Consider the following 16,446-nt stretch of genomic DNA (forward strand, 5'->3'; position numbering starts at 1 on the left):
CCAAATCAACCAACCAACTAACCAAGGATTCATCCGAGTCTATTGTTTTGTAAACCCTCGCCGCCAGTTTCGTAAAGGCCTCATCGCTGTGGAGGCAGAGTTGCTACTGTCGCTACGGTAGGGAGAGTTTGTGAGTTCGTGAAATGACTTATGGTGCAGTAGACCGCTAAGACAATTTCTCCCTGCCACTATTACACAGCTTTGCCCCAGGGTCAGGTAACAGAATAGGAGAACGGAGGTTCTACAACACTCCAAAAAATTCAGTATGGTGTTGGCCTACCGTTAGTCTCGATGATAGCTCCCACTCCCGCAGGCTTACGTTCAATCAGGTGCTGGAAGGTTTCTTGGGGAATGGCAGCCCATTATTCACGGAGTGCTGCACTGACGAGAGGTATCAATGTCGGTCGGTGAGGCCTGGCATGAATTCGGCTTTCCAAAACGTCCCAAAAGTGTTCTGTAGGATTCAGGTCAGGACTCTGTACAGGCCAGTTTATTACAGGGATGCTATAGTCGTATAATCACTCCGCCACAGGCCGTGTATTATGAACGAGTGCTCGATCTTCTTGAAAGATGCAATCGCCATCCCCGAATTTTCTTCAACAGTGGGAAGCAAGAAGGTGCTTAAAACATCAGTGTAGGCCTGTGCTGTGATATTGCTACGCAAAACAACAAAGGGTACAAGCCCTCTCCTTGAAAAACAAGAACACATGATAACACCACCGCCTTCGAGTTTTACTGTTCGCACGACATACGCAGACAGATGACGTCACCGCTCATTCGCCATACCCACACCCTACTATCGGATCTCCACATTTTGTACCGTGATTCGTCACTCTAAACTATGTTTTTCCACTGTTCAATCACCCAATGTTTACACCAAGGGAGACGTCGTTTGGTATTTACCGGCATGATGTGTGTCTTATGAGCAGCCGCTCGACCATGAAATACAAGTTTTCTCACCTCCCGCCTAACTGTTGTGGTACTTGCAGTGGATCCTGATGCAGTTTGGAATTCCTGTGAGGTGGTCTGGGTAGATATCTACCTATTTCACATTACGACCCTCTTCAACTGTCGGTGGTCTCTGTCAGTCAACAGACGAGGTCGGCCTTTACGCTTTTGTGCTGTACGCGTCCCTTCACGTTTCCACTTCTCTGTACCATGGGAAGCAGTGGACCTAGCGATGTTTAGAAGTGTGGAAATCTCGCGTAAAGACGTATGACGCAAGTGACACCCAATCACCTATCCAAGTTCGAAGTCCGTGGAGCACACCTTTCTGCTCTCTGTCTAATGACTACTGAGGTCGCTGATATGGAGTACCTAGCAGTAGGTGGCAGCATAATGCACCTAATATGAAAAACATATTTTTTTGTGGTTCCGGATGCTTTTGATCACATAGTGTACGTCTATCGCCGTTTCCATTCCTCTTCTTTACAGGGTGACAATCTCTGAACTGTGTGAAGAAACATAAATTAATTACAGTCTGCGGCATGCACACACGTTATTTATTACAGATATTCGGATTTAGGACATGTTCTATATGCTTACCATCATTCGAGATGATGTGTCGCAGATTAATAGCGAAATTCCGCATGACGCGCTGAAGCGTCAGAACATCGATACTGTCGATGACCTCCTGAATGGCTGTTTTCAGCTCAGCAATGGTTTTGGGGTTGTTGCTGTACACCTTGGCTTTAGTATAGCGCCACAAAGAGGAGTCGCATGTGTTCTGATCCGGAGAATATGGCGGCCCATGACAGTGGCCTCCGGTTACTCCAGAGCCATTATGCGGTCTCCAAAGTGCTCCTCCAGGGCATCGAACACTCTTCTGCTTCGATCGAGTCGAGCTCCGCTTTGCATGACTATATCTTGGCGAAATCAGGGTCACTTTGGATAATAAAGAAGAAATCCTCTTCCAAAACTTTCGCGTACCGTTCGGTAGTCACCGTGCCTGTAAGCCACACAGTCTTCCGTTGAGGATGAAGAGACTTCTCGATCGCGAAATAAGGATTCTCAGTCACCCAAACGCGTCAGTTTTACCTATTGACGAACCCATCCAAATGAAAGTGGGATGGAGCGCTAAACCAAACCATATAGCGCATAGTAATTCCCACCATGCCCCACGGCCAGCCAGCCGTGTAGTTTCAACATCCTAACGGAAACCTTTCAGAAGTTCTGACGATTTTATTTCATATAGTTCAATAATTGTCACCCTGTATCAAGAATTCAGAGCACATAGCCCAGTGTGGTTAGCATCGCCAGATGTAAAGTTGATTAGAATTTGGCAAAAGTATTTTGTACTGAAGGTCTGATCTAGCGACTCGGGAACGTTTCTATAGTCTCTTAACACAGTATTCTGAGGCGGCGGCATGTTTCTTGCCTTTTTCATCACATTTTATGTTATTTGCATACGAGATTGTCTTTCTTCATTCACTTTTCTATTCAGTTTGTACTTGTCGACTTTTCATCTGTATTGCTCGCTGATAACATGAGTAGTTAGGGCGTAACTTCTAGCAATGTAAGTAAATCACCTATCTGTACTTAATGTAACACTTCATTCTAGTAGTAGTTTTCTCGATAAATGGATCACTTCTAGTTAAGGGGAACACGTTTTCGCTGGGCCGAAAACAGGTGGAACTTTCGAAAAATCTTTGAAGAACTGCCGGTTATTCAGAGTGCAGGTGCTACGCTAGCGGAACACGCCAACAGTCGGGCGGGCATTTCATTCTCCAGGTAAAGGTACCTCGGACTGTGGGCAGCGGAGCGGAAGATTGGCGTCCTCTACAGCAGAACGGGAAACCACTTGTGGAAGGAGTGAGAACTCTGCTTGTTAGTAAACTTTGTGTGTTCACAGCCGTCCACTTGGCGTTATCCTGTTGTGTGTAGACATCAGACACCGTTTCTTCAAGAAAAATGTATAGCAAGTCGTGCATCTGCGAATTTCCAAACTTTTTCGTTCCAGAATTTTCGACAAACAACTCTGTATGTCGGAATGGGGCAACACTCGTTTCCCGCTTTCATACACATATATCTTACTGGCAGATACATCTTTATGCTGGAAGCTAGTGAACGGAATTTCAGATCCCTCATTGGAGGAACACTTGGTCCCTTTCCGGGACTGGCTAGAAAGAGAGTGCCGAGTGCATTTCTGAGGTCTGAAGAAAGGCTGTCAAAAGTTAAAGAGCTATCGTACTTCGCGATTCTACTTAGCATTCTGCTTTGGACTTTGCTCTCGTACTTGTTTTGTTTGACTACGTCTTTCTACCAACTACTTAAAATTTCACTTTCAACTCATTCCCATCTGCGACCAGTAATCACGAGGATCCTGAGATCCGTGATTCGAAGTCACATCACGTCGTATATCCCCAATAACATTTAGTAGAGGCTGCAGTTAGGGTCACCGCAACTTGTCCACAATCACCTCGACGCCAGTTGCAGTAGAACCGCTTTTGTAATGCGTACTCTAAACTTCTAAAATCACGATATAGTGAAGGGAAACGAGTTCACTTCCATGTTTCTATTTATGACCTACGCGCTTCTCAAACTAGTATGCAAGGTTTCTAGCAACGTATTCTTGCTTCAAAATGGATCTTTTCCCTAACTAGTCATGTTTTGTTTCGTCAGCGAGTTTATCCGTTGCAGCTCACCCGTCTCATGATGGCTATTCCTGATTCTCCCTTTATTCATTAATCTGTTGAGTTCACTTGCCGGGTCCACACAATCAGACCACCGACGATTAGCAAGAAAAGAAATTTGTCTTCTTGCCGTTCTGTGGCTCCGTTCGGGCAAGATAATCCACCTGCTGGAACGACACAAGATCAAATAGATCTCCAGGCCTCCGACTAAACTCCAGTGAAATGTCCCAAAATATGATGGACAAAGTATAGGAGACGTGGAATGGCGAACCTAGGCTAAGCACATCATACTTCGTTAAGAAATTACAAATTTATTTCAAAATATGCGAACAACCAGAATGATAATTAAAACCACAATCTTCTCTTGCACCTGATATATATTAATAAACAGCAAGTTTTTCCTACATAACCGCCAGGTTAGCCGAGAGCATTACTGCTCTGCTTCCTGGACTCGGGTAGGTGCGCCGGCCCCGGATCGAATCCGCCCGGCGGCCAGCCTGGATGTGGTTTTTAGGCGGTTTTCCAAATCCTCCTAGGCAAATACTGGGCTGGTCCCCACATCCCGCCTCAGTTACACGGCTCGCAGACACTTGAACACTTTCGTACTATTTCATGGATTACACTAGTCGCACACAGTTGGGGTACACTAATTCCGTCCTGGGGGGGGGGGGGGGGGGGAGGCGGCAGGAAGGGTATCCGGCTACCCCCTCTACTAGCATTGACAAATCCGATTAACTGTACCGACCCTGCCTAACCACGGGAAAAGGCACGAGCGAAAGAAAAAGAAAGAAATAAAGTTTTTCCTACAGAAGCAGTCTTACAGACAAGAGAAATATCAATTTAATCAACAAACTTCACTTACACAAGGAAATTTAAAACCGAAAAAAATAATAGAAATAATAGGAAGGGTATCCGGCTACCCCCTCTACTAGCATTGACAAATCCGATTAACTGTACCGACCCTGCCTAACCACGGGAAAAGGCACGAGCGAAAGAAAAAGAAAGAAATAAAGTTTTTCCTACAGAAGCAGTCTTACAGACAAGAGAAATATCAATTTAATCAACAAACTTCACTTACACAAGGAAATTTAAAACCGAAAAAAATAATAGAAATAACTACTATTTATCGCAATAAGTAAACCGCAACCACCCTTTCCCCCGCAGGGGCCACTCTTAAAACTCAGTAGACAACAAGCCCAAAATTTTAAACGGCCTTAAGGCCTTTAAATAAAACCTACACAAATATAACACTGCTATTAACTGAGGATTCCTAATTTAAATTACGCAACAACTGAGAACAAGAATCAATCCTCTGAGAAAGAGGGCAAAGTTACAACTGTAAGTCTGGTAACCTTCCGGTGAGTTACAAGAAGTGTGTAACCAAGTTAGGCCAAGCTGACTGCAAGAGCAGAGAAATACAGACAGAATATAAACGTTTCAAAATGCAGAACTGTAAACGTTTGTAAACTCAGGTACAGAAAATAGATTCTTAAGTTCGTTACGTTAGATCACAAGACAGTGCAAGTTAGAAAATGCAGTTACTTAAAACCACCAATCCAATAGAATATCCGGATAACGCAACTTGTTTAATAGCAGCGGCTGGACTCAAAAATTCAGCGAGAGCTAGCGGCCACCGGAGACGCCGTCCGGGAACATTCACAGGTCGAAATACACGAGTACGTTCACGCAGAAAGCGCAACGTCAATTACTATGAAACGGCTCAGAAGCCAAGGCTGTTAACAAATTACTACACTACAGTAAAGAGTTTCCATAATAAGGTTTTCAGGTCTTTCAAGCCTTAACATTGCCCTTAAAGTAACATAATGTTCACTAAGCAAATACGTAATTCTAAGTTAACTGAATAAGGCTTAAACCTTTGAATAATTAGTAGAAATTTCAATTACTGCACCAAAACTGCTAATATAAAAGGATGACACTCTTGTGATAACCAATAGCAAAAATTACCAACAGATATCGAATGGTCTGTTGGAACTAAGGGATAGCCATTAAAATTGCTACACCACGAATATGACGTGCTACAGACGCGAAATTTAACCGCAGGAAGAAGATGTTGTGATATGCAAATGATTAGCTTTTCAGAGCATTTACACAAGGTAGGCGCCGGTGGCGACGCCTACAACGTACTGACATAAGGAAAGTTTCCAACAGATTTCTCATACACAAACAGAAGTTCACCAGTGTTGCCTGGCGACACGTTGTTGTGGTGCCTCGTGTAGGGAGGAGAAATGCGTACCATCACGTTTCCGACTTTGATAAAGATCGGGTTGCAGGCTATCGCGATTGCGTTGGTCGAGATCTAATGACTGTTAGCAGAATATGGAATCGGCGGGTTCAGGAGGGTAATACGGAACACCGTGCTGGATCCCAACGGCCTCGTATCACTAGCCGTCGAGATGACAGGCATCTTATCCGCAAGGCTGTAACGGATCGTGCAGCCACGTCTCGATCCCTGAGACAACACATGGGGACGTTTGCAAGACAACAACTATCTGGACGAACACTTCGACGACGTTTGCAGCAGGATGGACTATCAGCTCGGAGACCATGGCTGCGGTTAGCCTTGACGCTACATCACAGACAGGCGCGCCGGCGATGGTGTACTCAACGACGAACCTGGGTGCACGAATAGCAAAAACGTCATTTTTTCTGATGAATCCAGGTTCTGTTTACAGCATCATGATGGTCACATCCGTGTTTGGAGACATTGCGGTGAACGCACATTGGAAGCGTGCATTAGTCATCGTCATACTGGCGTATCACCCGGCGTGATGGTATGGCGTGCCATTGGTTACACGTCTCGGTCACCTCTTGTTCGCATTTACGGCACTTCGAACAGTGGACGTTACATTTCAGAAGTGTTACGACCCGTGGCTCTACCCTTCATTCGATCCCTGCGAAACCCTACATCTCAGCAGGTTAATGCACGACCTCATGTTTCAGGTCCAGTACGGGCCTTTCTGGGTACAGAAAATGTTCGACTGCTGCTCTGGACAGCACATTCTCTAGATCTCCCACCAACTGAAAACATCTGGTCACTGGTGGCCGAGCAACTGGCTCGTCACAATACGCCAGTCACTACTCTTGATGAGCTGTGGTATCGAGTTGAATCTGCATGGGCAGCTATACCTGTACACGTCATCCAAACTGTGTTTGACTACATGCCCAGGAGTATCAAGGCCGTTATTACGGCCAGAGGTGGTTGTTATGGGTCCTGAGTTCTCAGGATCTATGCACCCAAATTGCGTGAAAGTGTAATCACATGTCAGTTCTCGTATAATATATTTGTCCAATGAATACCCGTTTATAATCTGCATTTCTTCTTGGTGTGGCAATTGTAATAGCCAGTAGTGTAGATACTAGCTTACCCACCTGGCACACACTTCAGGCTTAACATTTACAAAAGAAGATAGGGGTTGCAAACCCTAAAGATTTAAACCCTTCTAAAACGGTTTTTTTAAAGAAAACATTAGTTTAAAACATAAAAAGGCGATTCTACATTGCTCAAAACTTAGAACAGGTAAGGAATGACTTACAACTAAGGAACAAGAAATGGAAGCATCAGTGAACGTTAAATACCGCCTGCAAAATCAGAGCAGAATAGTGCGAGGGCAAATTTACCACTTCGGTCAGTGGCCCACCTAAGTAAATATTAATGTAAACCGAGACTAACTCGGCTCCTAACAGACTATCTGCCCGTTCAACACTTGTTATACATACATAACTAAAAATCACTAAGTAAATCAGCAAAGCTACACTCACGGCTCCAAATAGGTTACAGACAATATTTCAGGCCCGTTATGGGTGTTTGTGTGATCATACAAACGCCCAAAACCGGCTTGAAATGTTGTGTGATGTAGTTTGCGTCTGTGAGAGTACTTGTTTTGGTATAGCTGTGATGCCTCTTGATAATTTCCACCTTTTTGTCAGTACGCAAACACCATATCGTCTTGAAACTTCCTGGCAGATTAAAACTGTGTGCCCGACCGAGACTCGAAGTCGGGACCTTTGCCTTTCGCGGGCAAGTGCTCTACCAACTGAGCCACCGAAGCACGACTCACGCCCGGTACTCACAGCTTTACTTCTGCCAGTACCTCGTCTCCTACCTCCCAAACTTTATGTGAGATTGAACGTGGTGCTATAGTCGGCGCATGAGCTATGGGACACAGCATCACCAATGTATCCATGAAGTGGAGATTTTTCCGTACGATCGTTTCATGAGTGTACCAGTAAAACGACAAATCTCCGACATCGCTGCGACCGGAAAAAGACCCTGCAAGGAAGGGACCAACGAGAACTGAAGAGAATCGTCCAGCTTCGCATAAGTGCAATCCTTCCGAAAAAAAGCTGTAGATTTCAATGCTGGGCCATTAGCAAGTGTCAGCGTGCGAACCATTCAACGAACCGTCATCGATATGGGCTTTCGAAGCCGAAGGCCCACAGCCTAGATGGCTGCACGACACAAAGCTGTACGCCTCGCCTGGGCTCGTCAACACCGAGTGGTTCAAATGGTTCAAATGGCTCTGAGCACTACGGGACTTAACAACTGAGGTCATCAATCCCCTAGAACTTAGAACTGCTTAAACCTAACTAACCTAAGAATATCACACAACACCCATTCCCAAAACAGGATTCGAACCTGCGACCGTAGCGGTCGCGCGGTTCCAGACTGAAGCGCCTAGAACCACTCGGCCACACCGGCCAGCGTAAACACTGACACAGGTCTGTTGATAACTGGAAACATGTCATCTGGTCAGACGAGTCTCGTATCAAATCGTATCGAGCGTAAGGACGTGTACGGGTATGGAAACAACCTCATGTCAGCAGCGGACTGTTGAAGCTCTTGGAGGATCTGTAATGGTGTGAGGAATGAGCAGTTGGAGTGACATGGGACCCATGGCACGTCTAGATACGACTGTGACAGGTGACACGTACCTATCACCTGCATCCATCCATGTCCATTGTGAATTCTGATGGACTTAAGAAATTCCAGCAGGACAATGCGACACCCTACACGTCCAGAACTGCTACAGAGTGACTCCAGGAACACTCTTCTGAGTTTAAAGACTTCCGCTGTCCACCAAACTTACTTCGACTCTCCGCAGTAAGAAAGCGTATGGTAAACGTCTCCCTTCTTCTTGCGAACTGTTTTCTTTCTCTGCTCGTCACGTTCAGAACGGTTTACTTTAGTGGTTTCCCGTTCTGATCTTTGACGCAGCCTTTGGACTAACGCTGCCCTTAAAAACCATTTTTTTTACTTTTATTTACTTTTTTATTTTGGTTTTTATTTTCCTTTATTTGAAACATACACAGTTACTAAAATAACCTAATATTTCTTTAGTGTGTGATATTTTTCGAAACATGATACCACGCAGAGAGCCAAATCAGACTTTCTGCATCTTATGCGCGTCGTTTTTAGTTGTGAATGAGCAGTACATACATCTCTTGCGAATATACTTTTTCGCCATTGCTAGGAGGAACCCTGGATAAGGTCCAACTTTCTCCTTTGCTTGTGCGTGGGATCGCTCTTTTACACGTTTCGCTATGAAATTTATCAAGCAACTGACGGATTATTTCCAAGTGGTGTTTCGCTACAGGCATCTTCTGTAGCTTTTGTATTTCAAAAATAGTTTTTGCATTAAGCACACAGACGTCAGTCAAGTGAAAGAATACTTTCACGCAACACTTCATTGTCTTTTGGATGCACTTTACAGAAGATAATAGCATGTTTGTCTTATCAACTGCACCCATTGACTTATTATAGCTGACAACACAGGTAGGTTTCAGTTTGTTTTGGCCTGTTCTATGTTATTTTTTCTCTGTCTCCACAAACTCTGATCCATTTACGGTGGAAAGCATCCACACTTCTATCTTGGACTGTGCGGCTGATCCCGGCGGAGGTTCGAGTCCTCCCTAGGGCATGGGTGTGTTTGTTTGTCCTTAGGATACTTTAGGTTAAGTAGTGTCTAAGCTTAGGGACTGATGACCGTAGTAGTTAAGTCCCATAAGATTTCACACACATTTGAACGTTTTTGAATGGCTGAGTGTCGACGATGCATATCCATGGCACCATATCACAAAGGTCAGTGAGACTGTAAACCTCTTCACCGATAAGGATGACGCCACCGGCATCTCATCAACTAGTGGTCCCAAAAATGAATATGAAAATATACCAGCTGCTTCTGAACCATTTATATGTTTGTGATGGTTTGAATCTCACTATGAAAGGGAGCAGGGCCAGATATCTCACCTGAAAAAATGCGTGACTTAGCTACTCATAAGCGGGTAGGTTTTGGGTGAGCTTACTGAACGAGACCAAAATTAAGGATTTTTTAAACGTTCATTCTATAATACGTACTGCAAGTATAATATGCGTATGTATTATATATATTTATTTTTATTTTACTAGGTTGTACTCCGTACAATCCTGTTTCTCTTGTCTTTGTAATAACCAAAGAGATTGATGCTGTTACAATGACGGAAGAAGATCGCAGCACCAAGGAGTTGTCCCATATAAACGAAAGTAAGTAAGCGTGTTTTGACAACTGAAAGATGATGTCTACTCCTATCACATGTCAGTCACATCAGAGTGACGTTAGTAGCGCCACTATGAGAATGCAGATCAAGTTTTCTTTAAATACAAGCCTTAACGATCGTGAGCATTACTTACTTTTGAGATTGGAAGTGCTGAGGTGATGTTAGTTAAGAATGGCTCTAAGGCGACAAAGACGCCATAACCAACACGCCACTGAGTTTGAACGAGGCCGTGTGGAGGGGCTATGAGAAGCTTGATCATCCTTCCGTGATATTGGAAAAAGAGTTGGCAGGAATGTAGCCATTGTACAGCGTTGGTACCGGGAATGTACGCTCGTATGAACACGGGGTTGCGGTAGTCCAGTGGCAGTACCAGAGGGAAGACCATCGTGTTTGGCTATGGCTCTTGCGCATAGTACTGCATCTGCAGCAGCAATTTTCAGCAGCAGTAGGCACCACAGTGACAGAACGAACTCTTAAAAATCGATACTTCAAGGTCGGCCTCAAGCTACGCGCTTTGTATCGTGCATTCCACTTGTCCCAAAAACAACGCCGTTTGCGACTTCAGGGTGTCAAGCGAGAGCTCATTGTAGGGCAGGGTGAAGGTCTGTTGCGTTTTCTGATGAAATCTTGCTCTGCCTCGGTGCCAGTGATGGCTGTGTGTTCGTTAGAAAGAGGCCAAATGAGGGCCTGTAACCAACCCGTCAGCGTGATAGACATGCTGGAGTTATGGTCTGTGACTCGATTTTGTATGACAGCAGGAGCACTCTCGTGGTTCCCCACTCACAGTGACTGCAAATTTGTACATCTGTCTGATGATTTGATTCGTTGTGCAGCCATTCATGAGCAGCATTCCAGGGAGCGTTTTCCAACAGGATAACGCTCATCTTCATCCAGCTACTGTAACCCAGCATTCACTGCAGGTTGCCGACATGTTGTCTTGGTCTTCCTGATCACGGCATCCATCTCCAATCGAACACATATGGGGACATCATCGGACGACGGCATCCGCAAACAGTATTAAATGTCTTTATATTAACCGCCCAAGCGCAACAGCCGCGGAACTCCATCGCAAAAACTGACATCCGGCATCCGTGCAACATGATGCATGCACGTTTGCATGCTTGCATTCAACATTCTCGTGGTTACATCGGTTATTAATGTACCAGCATTTCACATTTGCAATGACTTACCTTGCACTTACGTCGAACTGTGATCTTGCAATGATAACCACTTAAATTGGTTAACTAAACCAATGTCCGCAGCTCGTGGTCGTGCGGTAGCGTTCTCGCTTCCCACGCCCTGGGTGCCGGGTTTGATTCCCGGCGGGGTCAGGGATTTTCACTGCCTCGTGATGACTGGGTGTTGTGTGATGTCCTTAGGTTAGTTAGGTTTAAGTACTTCTACGTTCTAGGGGACTGATGACCATAGATGTTAAGTCCCATAGTGCTCAGAGCGATCTCAACTAAACCAATGTATTTACGAAACTTAATTAGTCTAAAATTTTACATTTTAATGTGGCAGTTTTTTTCCGTCTGTGTAAGTGTCTGTGGTAAATTGGCAAATAAAATTATACAGTTCGATTACTTGAATAAACCGATTTTCCGAACAACTATGTCCCACAGTTTGTTCAGACACTCGACGCCCTGTTATACAGGGCGAGTCAAAAGTCCTTGCACACCTTCAGAAGTTGGACGATTAAAGGGAAAATTGATATGTGATGATGGGAACGTAGGTTTGATGTGGGGCCGCAACTTTTGGAGTGATTGCCATCATGGCCGCCAGTTTGATATCCGCCATTTTTTATTCAACTCATTTTTTTTTAATGAGGAGGGGGGGGGGGGGCTGTATGACACATGAAACAACACTCGGTTGAGCTCTGTAATTTAGAGGTGTAATTTGTTTTTGTCTATCTTGTACAGTTTGGAGGTTATTAATGTTCAAAGTTGGGAAATTACCTTCATACCGACTGCTACAACACATGTTCTAAGTGTGGTCCATCCCGTGAAATGCACAGCTGTAGTCGCTGCAACGACATTAATAACTCCTAAACTGTACAAAATAGACAAACACAAAATACAGCACTCAATTCCAGAGCTCAAGTGAGTGTTACACTTCCCTTCCCATTTAGAAAAAAATGACTTGAATCCAAAATGGTGGATTTAAAGATGGCGTCCATGAAGGACATTCACTCCAAAAGTTGTGGCCCCACGTCAAACCTATGTTCCCATCATCACATTTCAATTTTCCCTTTAATCTTCCAACTTACGAAGGTGTCCGAGGACTTTTGATTCGCCCTGTATATTGAAGTCTAATTTCTGTCAGTCCTTACATATGGAAGGTCCTATACGAGCCAAGGTGTGCATTGGACCTTAGAACACGCTACAACTTTCCTTTAAGATGTCCTCCGCAGATGGGGCGAGAAGTTGAGTGTCAATTAAGCACTTTTGATCTGTTGCATTCTAAAACGTGAGCTTCCCACGACTGTTGGCCACTTAATGCACTTCCAAGTATATGAGCTTCTATGTGCACTGCAAACGACGATTACTTTGTATAACCGACATTGCTGCACGAATGAGAATGTTATGAATATATTGAGTGTTACGCTAGCGCTGAGGCTCGTGTACTAGTACTTGAGTCCGAGCACGGAGGAGGCGCCTGGAGAATGCAACCAGACGCGCCGCAGTGGCTGGCAGCAAAGACTGGTGTAGCCTTGTAGGCGCACACGGCACGAGCGCGCTGCACGGCCGCATTGTTCGCCCACTGAATGCCTTGTCTGCAGCTGTCGAGATGAGCTGCCGTTATCTGGCACACAGAGCCCTACATACGCGCACTCGCTGTCGCCAGACAGCGGGTGGCGTAGTGGGAGGGAGGGGAGTGGGGGGGAGGGGTGCGTAAAGAGCGAAAGAGGAGGGGGGGCGGGAGAGGCAGAGAGAGACGATTAGCCAGGGTGGGGGAGGGGGAGAGTGGCAGAAAGGGGGCGGGTGTCGGCTCGCGCAGCCAGCGGGCACAATAGCCACCCCCGCGCACAATGCGGCCGCGTGCCCTCCTCCCCTGGCGCACGCACAAACCTGCCCGCACGTGACGCGCACCACGCCGGCGGGAAAATGAAGAAAATACGCGCCTCATGCTGGAGAGCACGCGAACTCCACTGGAAAAACCGCGCAAGAAGGCGCGAAAGTACGTGGAGCGTCACAGGACAGAGTAAGAGGTTACTATGTACGAGTGCACTCACTCGCGCGTTGGAAGTGTGCCCGCATCCTCATCTTCAAGATTTTTGTCTCCGTCCTCGGGTACTACGAGGGTTATTAGAAAAGTAAGGAACGATCGGTGACGAAATGCAAACCACAGTGAAAATCTGCACAGGAGTGTTGGACAGTGTCTGTAGCATATCCGTCGAGCGCGTTACATCGTTATTTTTAGTTCTGAGCACACAGGGAACACATGAAGATACTTAGAACAATAGTGTCTCGCGCCACGTACGAGGGCTTGGTGAGAACTTTCGCCTGAAGCTATGCAGCCAACATTACATAACTGTCGTGCAGTTTCTTCTTCAAGACAATTGATTGGTTTGTAGGGGATGAGCCGGCTGGAGTGGCCGAGCGGTTCTAGGCGGTACAGTCTGAAACCGCTACGGTCACAGGTTCGAATCCTGCCTCAGGCATGGATGTGTGTGATGTACTTAGGTTAGTTAGGTTTAATTAGTTCTAAGTTCTAGGCGACTGATGACCTCAGAAGTAAGTCGCATAGTGCTCAGAGCCATTTGAAAAATTTTTGTAGGGGTTGAAGGGACCAGACTACAAAGGCCATTGGTCCCTTCAAGGCAATTTTCAGCCGCATTCTTTGGTTTTGGTGTTCCGGTATTTGCAGGATTGGCCGACTAGGTCGTTTCCAGGGGACGCCCGATTGCTTGTTGTTCGAGTGGTGAACGCAATCTTCGTGGAGGCTCCTGCAGTGTCCCCCAATGTGCAGTGTGAATGCGGAGCAATACAGGACTTGGACCACCTACTGATTTTCTCAGATATGTCTATAACATGCACTAAAGATGATATTTTGAAAGTCAATGACAAAGCAAACTACGTTGTTAATTACCGGGAAGGGAAGATATAATTGGTGCATACGGATACTGAAGAAGAAGAAGAAGAAGCCGCATTCTGCAGGGGCAATGAAGATGCTCGTGCATCGTTTTCAATTGGAAATTTTTGATTACCCACAATACATCCAGTAATTGTCTACCTCTAAATTTCATCTCTGCTCACATGAACTGCTGGCTATGAAGGCAGCATTTTTGCACAGACAATGAGCTGTAGGCCAGTGTAAAGAATTGGTGGAAAGCACTGGCGGTTGCCTTCTATAACGAGGGTACTGGAAAGTTGGTACAACGCTTCACCAAACGTCTAAGTAGGATCGTCGACTACGGAGATAAGTAGCTGGAAGATGTAGCTAACTGTAATAAAACAGTTTTGATTTTCACTGTGGTTTCCATTTCGCGATCTATCGTTCCTTAGTTTCCGAATAGCCTTCGTAAAATACTATGAACAACTTTTGTCGTAGCAGCCCCTTATTAGTTAGAGGGCCCGCAGAACCGACACGCAAGATGGGTTGCCAACCTACTTGTAGGAGCGCACAGAGAAACATGGTTCAAATGGCTCTGAGCACTATGGGACTTAACATCTATGGTCATCAGTCCCCTAGAACTTAGAACTACTTAAACCTAACTAACCTAAGGACATCACACAACACGCAGCCATCACGAGGCAGAGAAAATCCCTGACCCCGCCGGGAATCGAACCCGGGAACCCGGGCGTGGGAGAGAAACATCGCCAGTGGATATAAACAAACAGACTTTCCATATAAACACGGAACTACTTCGCCAGACAACATATGACAGTGTTCCACCAATCGGAACTGATATGACTCATGTAGCACTCCACCGACCCGGTTTTATAAGCACGCCCAAGCAGTCAGACCAGCAGTGTTCACCTACCGATAGGAACAGTTCCGACCAGTACTTACGCCGGCCCTAGCATTCTATACACTCGCCGTAGCACTGTAGGAGCACATTGTATTGTGTAAATTAGTAAAGTAGATTTTGATCACTATTTTCTTCCATTGTCTTGTTTCAAAAATGGTTCAAATGGCTCTGAGCACTATGGGACTCAACTTCTGTGGTCATCAGTCCCTAGAACTTAGAACTACTTAAACCTAACTAACCTAAGGACAACACACACATCCATGCCCGAGGCAGGATTCGAACCTGCGACCGTAGCAGTCTGTCTTGTTTCCTTTATCTGGTTTGCCACCAAAGGAGTTGGGGGTTTCTTGTTGTTCTTGCATTTGAAACTTAGTGTGTACCAAGAAGGGGTTTTCCTTTAATTATAATAAAGTGTGGTCAAACTGACTGTTAGTTCTTTCCTGCCGACCTCAGGACAATACAACTTTAATTTATTTAGTGCATCCCAACACTTACAGTAAGATTCCTGAAGACGGATCTCGTAATTTAGTCTCAGCTGTGTCTGCGATTAGGTGCAGGACACGACCAAAACAGAGAGGGCGCCACGCGGCAGTGGCACCGTTCAGAGAAATGCATTTATGGTCAGACACTGTAGAGGGCGCAGACAACACAGGCTATTTTATGCTTCTGTCCTGAGTCATCAAAACAGTTCCCAAGTGAACTTTATTGCTTTGTCAAGCCAATGATAGATAAGGCCCTACGAATGCAGTAAGTATAGATACCTTTGACAATATAAAAAAGGGCATATAGAAATTGCGTCCATAAAATAAATTCGCACTTAAATATTTATGTTCCATGTACTTAACGTCGAAGTTTTAACATAAAGTTTTGTAAATTCAGTTGTATTAATTTTGCTGAATAGTTCCAGCGATCATCTGAGCCACTGATGTAAAATCATTGCTTGTTTAGTATCTCTGTTCTTCTTCGTTCTGTTTTTTATTAATTTATAATACACTCCATTACTATATTTATAATACTACATGTATGAATTTTGTGTGTGTGTGTGTTTGTGGAGTACAATGCTTGTATTATATGTTGATGACGATGAGAGAAAGGAGTGGGTGAAACTCGGTGCCTGCACGTAGCCTACTCCTCACAAATACCACGATGGGAGCCTTCAAGCTTAACGTCCCCATCCGACGGACACATCGCCGTCAATAGTGGCACACGCTCTAGCTTCATGACAAACTGCAGGTAATACTGCCGGTATTTAAATTAGAGCACTGGCGCAAAGTCTAGCGATCAGGA

Source organism: Schistocerca gregaria, chromosome 3, assembly GCF_023897955.1.
Source record: "Schistocerca gregaria isolate iqSchGreg1 chromosome 3, iqSchGreg1.2, whole genome shotgun sequence".
NCBI lineage: Eukaryota > Metazoa > Arthropoda > Insecta > Orthoptera > Acrididae > Schistocerca > Schistocerca gregaria.